Here is a 12,273-nt window from a genome sequence, read left to right as displayed (position 1 = left end):
TGTATTATAGAAATGCACACTTGAAAACTATGTAATTATACTAACCATTGTTATCCCAATAAATTTAATAAAAAGTTATATTTAATTTTAGGATAATTTGCCATGCAAAACAAACAAACAAATGAGCAGGAAGATCTGTCAAGTTAAGAGTATGTCTAGATACAAAATAACTTCTCTAATCCAAAGCTCGGATACGAGCAGAGAATCTAGCGTTTCCTGTTTTAGCCTTTATTGGTGATAGTGATCATTTCCTAGAAATTTGAAGAGCAAGGTATTCTAATTAGAAAGAATTATGATGTTTGGTTTGACATCCCATGACTATCAGTTAACACCTGTGTAGCTTTGCATTAATCACTTATTCTGTGGCTTCCTCAGTCTCTCCTCCTAGAAAAAAAAGGAGTAGCTACAGCTGGAATATGTCCCTTAGAAAATGCCTTAGCAATGCTGTTTACAAGTACTTCACAGTAGCATTTGCAGCTATGAACTCACTCATAAAATTAACTTCTGGAATCTTGTTGGATGGGAGATTCACGGAATAGAAAGTTATAGCTGTAAATTCTGGACAAAGCAAGTCACTATGACTTTCATTATGCGTTCTGGTATGTGGTAATGATGATGGTGGTGATGATGATGGTGGTGGTAGTGATGATGATGATGCTGATGGTGATGACAATGATTGTGGTGATGATGGTGATGGTGGTGATGATGATGATGGTGGTGATGATGATGGTAATGGTGACCAGGTCAGTTATTTGAAAGGAAATGGACACAAACTCCATCCCCTCTGTGGATAGTGGTAAGAGAGTGACCTCAGCATCTCTAGAGCTTTGGGTAGAGGTGAAAATTGTATTTTTTCTAGTCCCCTACGTCTGAGTTCTCTCACTCTCTTTGTTCACTTGAAGAATTGCTCACTGATAGAGATGTAGCATCTCGTCTCTGAACTTTCAAATCCAGATAGTACAACATATATTTTTGCCCTTGTATTTCACACAAACCACCCACATGAGACATTTTTCTTGTATAGCAGACATTCCTGAAGATTTTAAAAAAAATTTACTCTGAGTGAACAGGTTAGCAACACAATTTAAAATTGCATATTAAACATGCTTATTTCTTGAAATCCTTATACCTTATTTCTCCACAAACTCTGGGTGTTGGCATTCATGACTAGCCATGCTTTCTTTTGTTTTTCTGGGAAATGTTGCTATTTCCAGGAAACATATGATGTGATCTTCTAGGCTCTGCAAAACTACTTCTCTCACTGTATTATACAAAACAATCCAATCCTCCTCAGAGGCTATGTTCAGTCTCAGTTACAAGATGGTATCTGCACATCCAAAATGTAGTAGGAGGAAATGAATTGAGAGAGATGACCTATGGCCAAACGTATGTGCCTTTGAGACAATGGCAAAGATGTTGGATTTTATTTTTAGCAACTTGAGGAACACTGGAGGGTTTTAAACAGGGAGAAAGAAATCCCTAACATGTATTTTGGAAGTATCACCTTGTATGACAAGTGAATTGACTGTATGAGAGGAAAAAAAATACTGGAAGCAGGGAAACCAGTTTATTGCAATCATGCAGGCACAATGTAATGGTGGTTTGTAGAAGTGTGGTAATTAGTAATAGAGGTGGTCAGGTTTTAGAAATGTATTGAGGATATGCCTGTGATATTTTCTTACGGACCACAGATAACATGTGAGGGGGAGATATGCTTTTTCAAGGTTTTTGGCTTTCTGTACAAGAAGAATAGAGTTGCCAGTGCCTCAGATGGGCTGTAGGAAGGCAAGGTGGGACAATGAGTGAATTACGAGTTTATTTTAGGACATACTCAGTTTTAGGTGTCTATTAGGTATCCCAGTAGAGATGTTGAGAAGGAAGTTAAAGAGGAGTTTGAAGTTCAGGGGCTAGATTTAGACTGAAATTTAGAGGTGGAAATCGTAATAATATAGATGTTGTTTACAGCCACAAGTTTGGGTGAGGTCATCTATGGAGATGAGTATAGAGACAAAAGAGAGCGTGTCCTCAAAATAACACTAGGGCACCTCAAAGATTGGAAATCAGGAGAAGAGGGTAAGAGACTAAGATGGAGTAGCAAATATGTATGAAAACCAGGAGAGTGTTCCTGAAGCCAAGTAGAAGTAATTCAAGAAGATAAGAATGATCTTCTGATTCAGTAGTTGCTACACGTTTTGTAAGATGATGACATAGATTTAACCACTGAGTTGGTAATCTTGACAAGAGCAAGCAAGACTGGTAGAATGGCAGAGCTTAAAACCTGAAGAGAGAATGTAGGGGAAACAAAGGCCAATGATGTATATAGGTAACTGATGGAGTTTTGCTATATAGAGGAAAATAAACGGGATTGATGAGGACTAAAAGGGGGTGTGAAATTATGAGAGATTTTTCAAAAGCATTTTCAGAGGTTAGTTTTTTTTGTGTTGTTTTTGATAGAAAATATTGATGATAATTCAGAAGAGAGTAAAACTGTTTTTGTAATTATATAAAGTGCACGAAAGAAGCCTTGAGTGGGTAGGCAACATTAATACTTAGGATGTTTGTTAGATTTAGGTAAAGTCAAAAAGAAAAAAAGAAAAAGAGCCCATCTTAGAGGTTTAATAAAGGCGGGCTGTTATTTTCTAGGAACTTGCACATATTATTTATTCACATTCTAATAAATTCATTACAACAATATTTTCTCATTAGAAATTGCAGTTGTTAAAAGTATGTTGAAGAAACTTATTAGAGCCATTGGCAATTGTCACTCTCACCTTCATGGCTGGTATTGATTCTCTAAAGGAGGTAATGGAGAGAGCAGCTGGGGGAAAGTGACTCTTGAGCCTAAATACCTCCTGCAAACCAGCTCTCCCTGTCTTTATTGAAAATTTATGGTGCTGGGAGGAGTTGGGGATAAGACTCAGATATTGGAGTGCTCAGAGCAATTCTCTTCTCCGGGGCCAGACTTGGATCTCCAAGGACTATTGCCCATTTCAGGAATTGGCCTCTATTATGTCTTTTTGTTTGTTGGTTTAATTTGTAGACGACCATGCCTGAACTAAGCTTAACCTACGAGGTACTGAGCTCAAAATCATGCTACTCCATAATGAAGGTTATTTCTGATGGACAAGCAGCGAGTTGGTTGTTAAATTGCAGAGTTTTCAAGGACTTTCTATGAACTCCAGCTGTAATTCCAAACTGGTATTTCACTAAGTCAGAAAGGACTTAAAATGGCCTATTTCCCCTGTTCTTTCTGGCAATTTGCTCTAAGTGCTGATTATTTTGTCAAGCCTTTTGAGCTCAATGCTCGACTATAATATCTGCAGCCTCTGATGGACTGTGGTCAGGGTGGTAAATGTTGGAAATGAAATGTCTTGTTTATTTAACAAAAGATTTGAAAGTGAAGCATTGGCTTTCCTTTGCTTTGGGGACGACTGAGTAAATGCTAATGAGAAGTAATTAGGAGTCTATTTTAATATGAAAAATCAAGTGCAAATAATCCCTACATGCACAGAATGACAAGGAAAATGATTTCATTAGAGAATAAGAAGAACCCTTAAAATGAAGTGGTATCTGTTTATATATTTTCAGGAGTTTGAAGAAGTGTTACATATAAAGGGTAAATCTGTCATCCATTATGCATCTGTGGTTAGCAAATTTATTGGTTCTCAAAGAAGAAAGGTTTTACTTATTAGCACTCTAAAATTCTTGATCTTGCAAAGTATCTTTTTTAAATATAAATCATATGTTTTTAAGAAATTGGACTGAAGACAAAGAAAATCCTCACAATTTGTTTTAAATTTTATTATAGCTGATCTGAAATATTCTAGTAATATTTTAAACATTAATTTACAAAGTTATGTTTGAAGTAGTATGTTTTAAAATAATATCAAATTGAAGAGGACAGGTGTTTACATATCCTGCAAAACTTTAATTACCAAAACAACGCAAGATACCATGGGCCTCATTTATCATGAGCATCTATGTCAGAGGCAGGACTATTTAATTCCATTTAATAAGTATCCTTAAGCCTCTTATTGTAAGCTCAGTACCACACCAGATAGGCACTAAGGAGTAAGAGAGGAAGGGGAAATTGGGGAGAATTATAAAGGAAATATGAAACAATTCATTATTTACTTAAAGATCCTATTTTTGGACTGCTAACACATATTCACCGTAAAACTAAGGACCAACAATTCTATAATCAGAGCACTTAAAAAAACAATAACAATCCTAATAAAAATTACTAAAGCGGTTAAAATAGGGTTGATTTCTATTCAATAAATGCTACAGGAAATATAGGACTCTGCTTGACGTTAAGTGTGCAGGAAGGACAGGGTTCTTAATTAGAAGAGAATATAAGGAAGAACGGAGGCTGTGACGTCATGGAGACTAAGAAAGCACGTACAAAGATCTGGAAGAGTTGCAAAGCGAGCACTGCCAAGCCAGAGCCTGTGATAAAAGCCAAGAAGAAGCATGGGGAACGGACAGGTCTCCCCAACACTACTATATTTTGTACCTTGCTGCATTCCGCTATGCCAGTGTACTCTGTGAAATATGAACATGCCAGGAAAAATCCTGTGAACCAACACTACTTTTTCTTTATATTGTTATCATTTCCTATTTATCAAACACAAACAGGCTACTTTACATTTTGAAGACACAGTGAGTTTGTGTCAGAACAGATGGTCTACTCGTATAGGAATTCAGTGAAGACTTAATAAGGAAAAGGGATTTCATCCTAAGCCAGAAGAATGGAGCTTGAATAAATAGAATAGATTAATCTTGTATATCAAGGGCTAATGATGTTATGCAAAACTAAACTACAGCATTGTCGATATGCATATCAAAAATTACGTTACAACATGTTAAGTACCTTTCTGGGTAAATTGGTAGAGAAATAAAATGAATTTAGATGGTTAGCACAACTGAGAATTATGAATCACTTTTTCCCCCAGAGCATTCCTTAGGGATGTTGAGAAAGCATAGGATTGGAAAATCAAACCGAAATGCGTATAAATCAGATACCTGTTCTTTTTAAATATGTGATATTGACTGTCCTCTTTGCCCCCTTTACTCACTACCTATCTCCTCCCAGATAAATCAATCAACTGAAACAAGTTGATTTCCGAATTGCAATACAAAAACACCCCATCTCCAGATACACTACAAGTGGTTCTTCAATTGGTCTTTTCTGTAGATTTTCAGTCTTCTTCAAAGTATGTTATAAGTTGCTGTTCTATACCCATTTGAGAGAGAAACTCAGCCTGAATCATGTTCTTCATATCTCTGAGAAGCCATTTAGTTTAAATCCTTTATTTTACAGATTAGAAAATGGCCATGATTAAAACAATAAATAGATAAACAATAGAGGGTCATAATTATCTGTTAGAAAATAAAGAAGGAGATACATTCAATCAATTCACTTTCATTGATGATTTGATGGCAGATGGTTGGTTATACATTAAAACCACAGGCCTTTGCACTGGAAATTTACTCAGGCCTCTGGACTGGAAATGGCAGTTTCTCTGTGTCATTTTTAATCAGCCATGTTGGCATTTTAGGCTCTGTGGTGCTTTGGCAAATCGTTACATTTGAGTATCCTCCAGCAATACCACTGGAGGTGTAGCAGTTTCAAAAATCTTTGACATAGTACTTGTGAAGGAACCAGTAAGAATCAAATTTCTTGAGAACGCCTTTCTCTGAATGTCTTCTGTTTGACAGGGAGCACTTTTTATGGTCTCAGTCCAGTTTCTTATTTTCCCTCCCAAGGTGTTAGAGGTTGCCCTGTGACGGTTTATAGATTTGAATTAAGTATCTTTCCCTGCAGAAAACTGCTACATTATTCACCTCAAACATACACGAAATAATTAACTTGCCTTTATTTTCCGGTCAAAAGTCAGTATGAGAGAATGAGTAACTGGAGGTGATTGATAGGTTTGTGTGTAAGGGTTTCAAAGCAAACGAGGATCAGAAAAAAGCTGAGGAAAAGATTTCACTCAGACCCATGATTCAAAACTGGACTAGCAGCTCATGTTTCTTGTCACCCATTTTCATCTGATGACTGTTCTGGTTTTAGCTAGTGAACAGTTCCAGTCATGCCAATACATGATTCAATGAACAGTGCAAATGACTTAACATGACAATTAAGTCCTAAAACTCCCTAACACGGATTACTGAAGCATTTTCCATTCCAGGAGACAAGTGGAAATTACAAAACCATTTCTGTTAAAACACGCTGAATATTTTTTAGTCAAAATCATTAAGACTGTGGAGACTTGAACATTTTAAATAGAAAAAAAAAAAAAAAGTGGAAACAGACAGCTCCTTTTAAAATCACCTCAACATGGACTTTTACTGAGTAACTCAATACTTTCCAGTCTACAACTTCTCCAGGGCTTTCTCAGTTTTTCACTTATATTAGTTATCTGTTGCTGTATAACAATATTCACAAAACCTTAGAAGTTTAAAAAACATACATTTATTATCTCACTCTTTCTACAGGTCAGGATCCTAGGCACAGTTTAGCTGTATCTTCTGCTTCCGGATTTCACAAGGATACATGCAAGGCCTCAGCCATGTCCAGAGTTTTATCCAGCTTTAACTAGGGAAGAATCCTCTTCCAAGCTCGCATGGTTATTTATAGCCTATTGGGCTGAGGCTCTCAGAGGATCCATTTCTTGCTACATGGGTCTCCCCATCATGGTTGCTTGTGTCATGTAGGGTGTCATGCAGAGTCCCTGATGCTGCTCCCCATATAAGAATGTAGGACATGGTGAGGCCAAAAAGGAACACCCATGGAGCCATAGATAGGGGAGTCATACCACTATAGTCTCGCTAATGGCTGGGCTGGAGACACAGGAAGCAGGAGCCACACGATCAGCAACCCACTGTCCGCTTCTCTGCCAACCAACCTCACGTGCTAACTGCAACCCGCCATGCTAATTGCAATCTGCTGGTCTGCAATCCACAATCCACTATCCACTGCTAGCATAGCCATGGCAGTTATATTAGTGGCCAATGGCTCACTGGTTACAGCTGATGGCCAAATAGCCACAGCTGATGGCCAGCCAATCACAGTTGATGGCCATTTACTACCCCAGCCAACACTTTTCCACGTGAGGCCGAGAGCCTGGAAACTACATTCCTGGCTGTGTCCCCACAGCTTGCTTCACCAAAGTCAGCAAGGGAGTCGCCTAGCAAGAGGAGTGTTTAATGTTATGTAACAAAATCAGGGAAGTGACATCCCTTCACCTTTGCCATAATATATTGATTAGGAACAAATCATAAGTGCTGCTCTCACTTAAGGGGAAGGAGTGACACAAGGACATGGGTACCAGGAGGCAGTTATAATCCAGACTCATTTTACAGTCTTCCGACACTCTTGTCCATGAAATGAGAATTGGTGGCTTTTGCTTGGTTTGTGGCTCTGAACTGATAGAGCCAAGAAACATGCTGCTTTGTTTTCAGAGGGATGGATTTTCAACTCAAACTGTGTTTCTAAAAATAGTTTTCATAGATTGGCATAACTTGATTGAGAAGAGCAGGGAAAATAAAGGAAAACAGGGAACTGATATAGGATTGCCAACTTTTATTTTGTCAATAATATATAAAAGAAAAAACAACACAAAAAGCTAATACAATTATCATTAATAAACAACAACGAAACAACAGGATGAGTAAACAACCTCCACCCCCCAAAAAAAGTAACGAAAATATCAGAATAAAGAATATTCCTTTCTATTAAATGGATATATATATTTTAAAACTTTTAGGGTTATTTTTGTGTGTTTGTTTGTTTGTTTTTTTACCACAAAACAGTGAAAAGTTAGTCACTGCCTGTCACCATCTCTCAGACTGGCATTTGGGAACATGAAATGAGATTGTTTTTCTTTAGTAGTTTAAGATGTTTAATGTGCTTGCATCCTTAAAAATTATCTAGATTTATAACTTAAATATGGAACAAAATGAATTTTTCAATATGGAAGTGAACAGAGACCATTAAAGGAAACAGATGGAAAAGACAATGTCAGATGCCAAAAAGAAATGAACAGAAAGTAGGGCACTCAATTTGGCTCCAAGGTCTTTGGCCATCAAGTTTCCTTATGTAGATGACAAGTTTGGATAAGAGATTGTGTGACTCTTACTGAGGAGAGTTAGAGTTATTTTTATCCTTGGAGTTGAACTCAAGCAGAATTTAGCCATGAGTTCTTCTGTGAAGAACTCTTATCTTCCTTATATGGAGGGTGCCAAGAAATGTATACACATTTTAAGAAAGAAAAAAAATATTAAAATTGTAATACTCAATATGTACCGATAACAAAAGAAGAATACAAGTCACGTTTGACCTCTGCAATTACAAGAGGTGCTCAAAGTGGTTACCATGAGTGTAATTTTAATACAGTTTTGTGGTTTTTTTTTTCTTTCTTAAAATATGTATACATTTTTTGGCACCTTCTGTAGTTTTCCAGAATTTTGAGTAATGCTTTTTTTGAGCAGAGCATTCTTAATATTTAGAGAGGGAATAGTATTTCTTCAAACATCTCCCTTATGCTTCTTCATGCCCTTTAAATCACTGTGATCATATATTTCCCATAATAGGTAGGGTGGATACAGGGAGGAAGGCTGAGTAGGTAGGTTCTCAGGCACAATGTTTTGTCCCATGTATTTGTGCTTCCTGATGGTCTTACCCATACACAGCAGAACCTAGAGGATTTAAATAGAGGTATTAGAAATAGGAAGATTAAGTACTTTAGGAGATTATAATTTCCTCTGTCTCTATGATAGCTGATAATTTTCTTAAAAATAAATTTTCTTGATGAACAATTAATATATAATAATCTTTTAAAAGGTATATCACCCTTATTTATTTGCTCATTAAGAGATTATATCGGGTGCTAGAGCAAGCTATGTTATTGGACTAAGGTGAAGAAAGAGGAGAAATATTCAGTAATGGAGAGAGTGAATGAGAAGGACATGGTGGAATTTAACAAAGAGCCCCATGCAGGCAAAAGAAATACAACTGGAAAAGTTCTCATGGCTGTTTGCCGAATCTACTGCGAGGATGAAGACCATTCTCAGCAATCAGACTGTGGACATTCCAGAAAATGTGGACATGGCTCTGAAGGGACCACAATTACTGTGAAGTTTCCCCAGTGGAGACCTTCAAGAACATCAGTGGAGAACTCAGTTTCCTTGGAAAGAAAAATAAGAGGCTCCAGGTTGACAAATGGTGGGGAGATAAAAAGAAACTGGCTCCTGTTCGCACACTGCAGTCACGCACAGAACAAGATCAAGGGTGTTACATTGGGCTTCTGTTGCAAGATGAGGTCTGTGTGTGCTCACTTCCCCATCAACGTTGTTATTCAGGAGAATGGTTTTCTTGTGAAAATCCAAAATTCCTTGGGTGAAAAATACATCTGCAGAGTTTGGATGAGGCCAGGTATTGCTTGTTCAATATCTCAAGCCCAGGAAGATGAGTTAATTCTCGAAGGAGACAACATTGAACTTGTATCAAATTCAGCTGCTTTGATTCAACCAGCCACAACAGTTAAAAACAGGGATATCAAAAAATTTGGGGATGCTATCTATGTTTCTGAAAAAGGAACAGTTCAGCAAGCTGATGAATAAGATGTAAGCGGTCCAGCTACAGAAACCGTAAGATGTTGGATGATTCCTCAGACTTACTTGTGGTATTTTAAAGATGCAGTCAAAACAGTGTATTGATTTTGGGGGGAAAAACAACAACAACGAAAAAATCAAACTCTCCTGTAAAAAAAGCAAAGAGAGAATCACAGAATCACAGTGTCTCAAAGCCAGTTACCAGAAAAAAAGAACAGAATGGGATTCAGACAATCTTTGAAAAGCATGGTTTGGAAAGGTATTACAGGGGTCAGTTAACAAATAAATACAAAGCAAAACAGACCATTAGAATACCACTGATTTTTATTTCTGCCCTGAGGTTCTTAGAGGGGCTGGGTTCCAGATGTGTCCTTTGATAAGCTAACTTTTTCATGATAGAATTAGTTGAGTAAAGCATGTGATTTCTGCAGTAATTTAGAAGTTAGAGAAAAAGTGGAATTGCCTTTGTTACATTTATACATGATTGGAAATCACCTTTGGTAAGACTAATGAAAAATGTATAAAAGACTTGCTGTTGTATTCATTGTTCATTTCTTTGAAGTTCAAATATACAAAGAAGTACAGATAATGGAAAATGATCTAGAGCAGTAAAATCATCACATTTACATGTTAACTGTCCCAAGAGATCTTTATGAAGCAGAATAGTACAACTTTGGGAACTGAAGATACAGATTTTTTTCAAGAGCCCCATGAAAACATGGTGTAAAAGGTCAAGATGTATAATAGTATGCAGGGGGATGGAGATCTCTTTTTTTTTTTTTTATGAAAAGAAGAATCTCAGAGATTCCAACTCAGTCAGCTGGGAGGAGCTCTAGAATGCAAGTTTATTACAAACACCCAGGGTTTGTCTAATGTGGGCAGTCAAAAGTTCATACTCTGAGAGACGTTTTCTTAGAAAAAAATATAGCCTTAAATTAGTCTGGAGGTAATTGTGTGGTTGCAGGCCTCAGTAACCAGGGATTCTGCATTTATTATAAGAACTGCTATTTATTGAGTGCTACTTACTTGGTATTTTTCATATATTTACGTGTAAATGGACCTCACTTCAACTTTTCATGGGATATAATAGTATACCCAATTTACAGATGAGGACATGCAAGCTAAGAGAGGGTAAGTAAATTTTTCATGGCCACAGAACTATTAAGTGATAAAATTGTCATTCAAAATTAGTTGTGACTGATTTCAGGCACTGTACTGTCCCTTTGCACTATGATGCTTCCTAGAAGGTCTCCCTGATATTAACTACTGGTCTTAGTGCATTTGGAGTCATTATCAGGGAAGATGGTAAAAATGAACCTATAAAGTACCATTTACCCCCAAATCAATGGAGCTTTCCTCCATATCCCATCTGATGAGTTAATCATGCTTTTAGGTGTCATCCATAAATTCTATTTTATTCATTAAACAAAAGTTTATTATTAACTATGTACCAAACATTGGCATAGATACTCGACAGACCAGCAAGACAATACTCATGCCTTCTGGAACTTTTCATAATGTATTTCTGGCCACTCTGTCCTTGAAAGCCACTATCCAAATCACTGGATTCCCAGTCTTAGTGCCTGGAATACTATACAAAGTAATAGAAGCAGTATGCCAGTGCCCAGCAGGCAACATTTTCCCATTTTAGTAAATAACAGAGAAATTGTTTCTACTAAATACAAAATACATCTTAATTCTGTAGACTTCCTTTTTGCTTCACTTTCACTTGGTCCAAGACATGACCTCTCATCTGAATTAATAGAATAACATGCTATCACATACAGAGGGTGCCAAAAAAAATGTGTACATCTTTTAAGAAAGGAAGAAAAATGTATTAAAATTGTAATACTCAATGTATACTGAAAACAAAAGATGAATACAAGTCATGTTTGACCTCTGCAATTACACATTGCTACTGTAATTCAATTCAACTTCAAAAAGTAATACATAGATAACATCTCTTAAAATGTGTATATATTTTTCGCACTCCGGTATTCCCCCTGATTTTAGTTTTATTTCCATCCAACCCGTTTCCAAAATAGCAGCATACTGAGTTGACTGAGTTAACTTCCCAAACCCTAAATTTACTCTGGGTGTGTCATTACTTCAGTCCCTTCAATGGATTCCCATTGCTCTTAGCATACAGCTTAGACTGCTGACAATGGCCTTCCAAACCCTGTGTAATCTAACACCCGAGTTAACTCTTCAAACTCATTACAATTTAGTCTCCCTACTGTTCACAATGCTTCAGTTACTCTGACTTCTTTATTTATGATCCAGCAATCCAAGCCATTTCCTGTTTTCAGGGATTTCCATTGCCTCTGCCTCTAGAACACAGTTCCCTCCACAAAGTCCATGTTCCCAGTGCAGGGTTCATGCAGTGTTTACTATGGCAACCAATACAATGCCAACCAGATAGAGGAACTCAATTAGTATGTATAGTATGAAAGAATACTAGTTCAAGATTATATACCTATACTAGGGTTTACAGGCAGGAATCCCCACCCATTCTCAGGAATTATTTTCGCTTTCCCGTTCCCGAATCCCGAGTTATAAACTGTTTTCTGTTCTCCACGATGAATCATTTCCACAAAGAGACGGCCAATACTACCAACCACCTGGGTTCAAGGAGCTGATTTTCCCGATTACTCG

At 37.1% G+C, this 12,273-nt stretch overlaps 1 protein-coding gene and 1 pseudogene across 12 annotated transcripts in view; both read left to right on the top strand.

Annotated features, from left to right (window-relative positions):
* LRRC4C (leucine rich repeat containing 4C) overlaps window positions 1-12,273 on the top strand; it is a 1,083,645-nt gene that overhangs the window by 319,910 nt on the left and 751,462 nt on the right. The window lies entirely within an intron of this gene.
* Window positions 9,056-9,627, top strand: LOC109455117 (large ribosomal subunit protein uL6 pseudogene; annotated as a pseudogene).

This window comes from Rhinolophus sinicus, chromosome 14, assembly GCF_057876585.1.
Source record: "Rhinolophus sinicus isolate RSI-liver-muscle chromosome 14, RSI-T2T, whole genome shotgun sequence".
Taxonomy (NCBI): Eukaryota; Metazoa; Chordata; class Mammalia; order Chiroptera; family Rhinolophidae; genus Rhinolophus; species Rhinolophus sinicus.
This window is presented reverse-complemented; position numbering and strand designations above follow the sequence as displayed.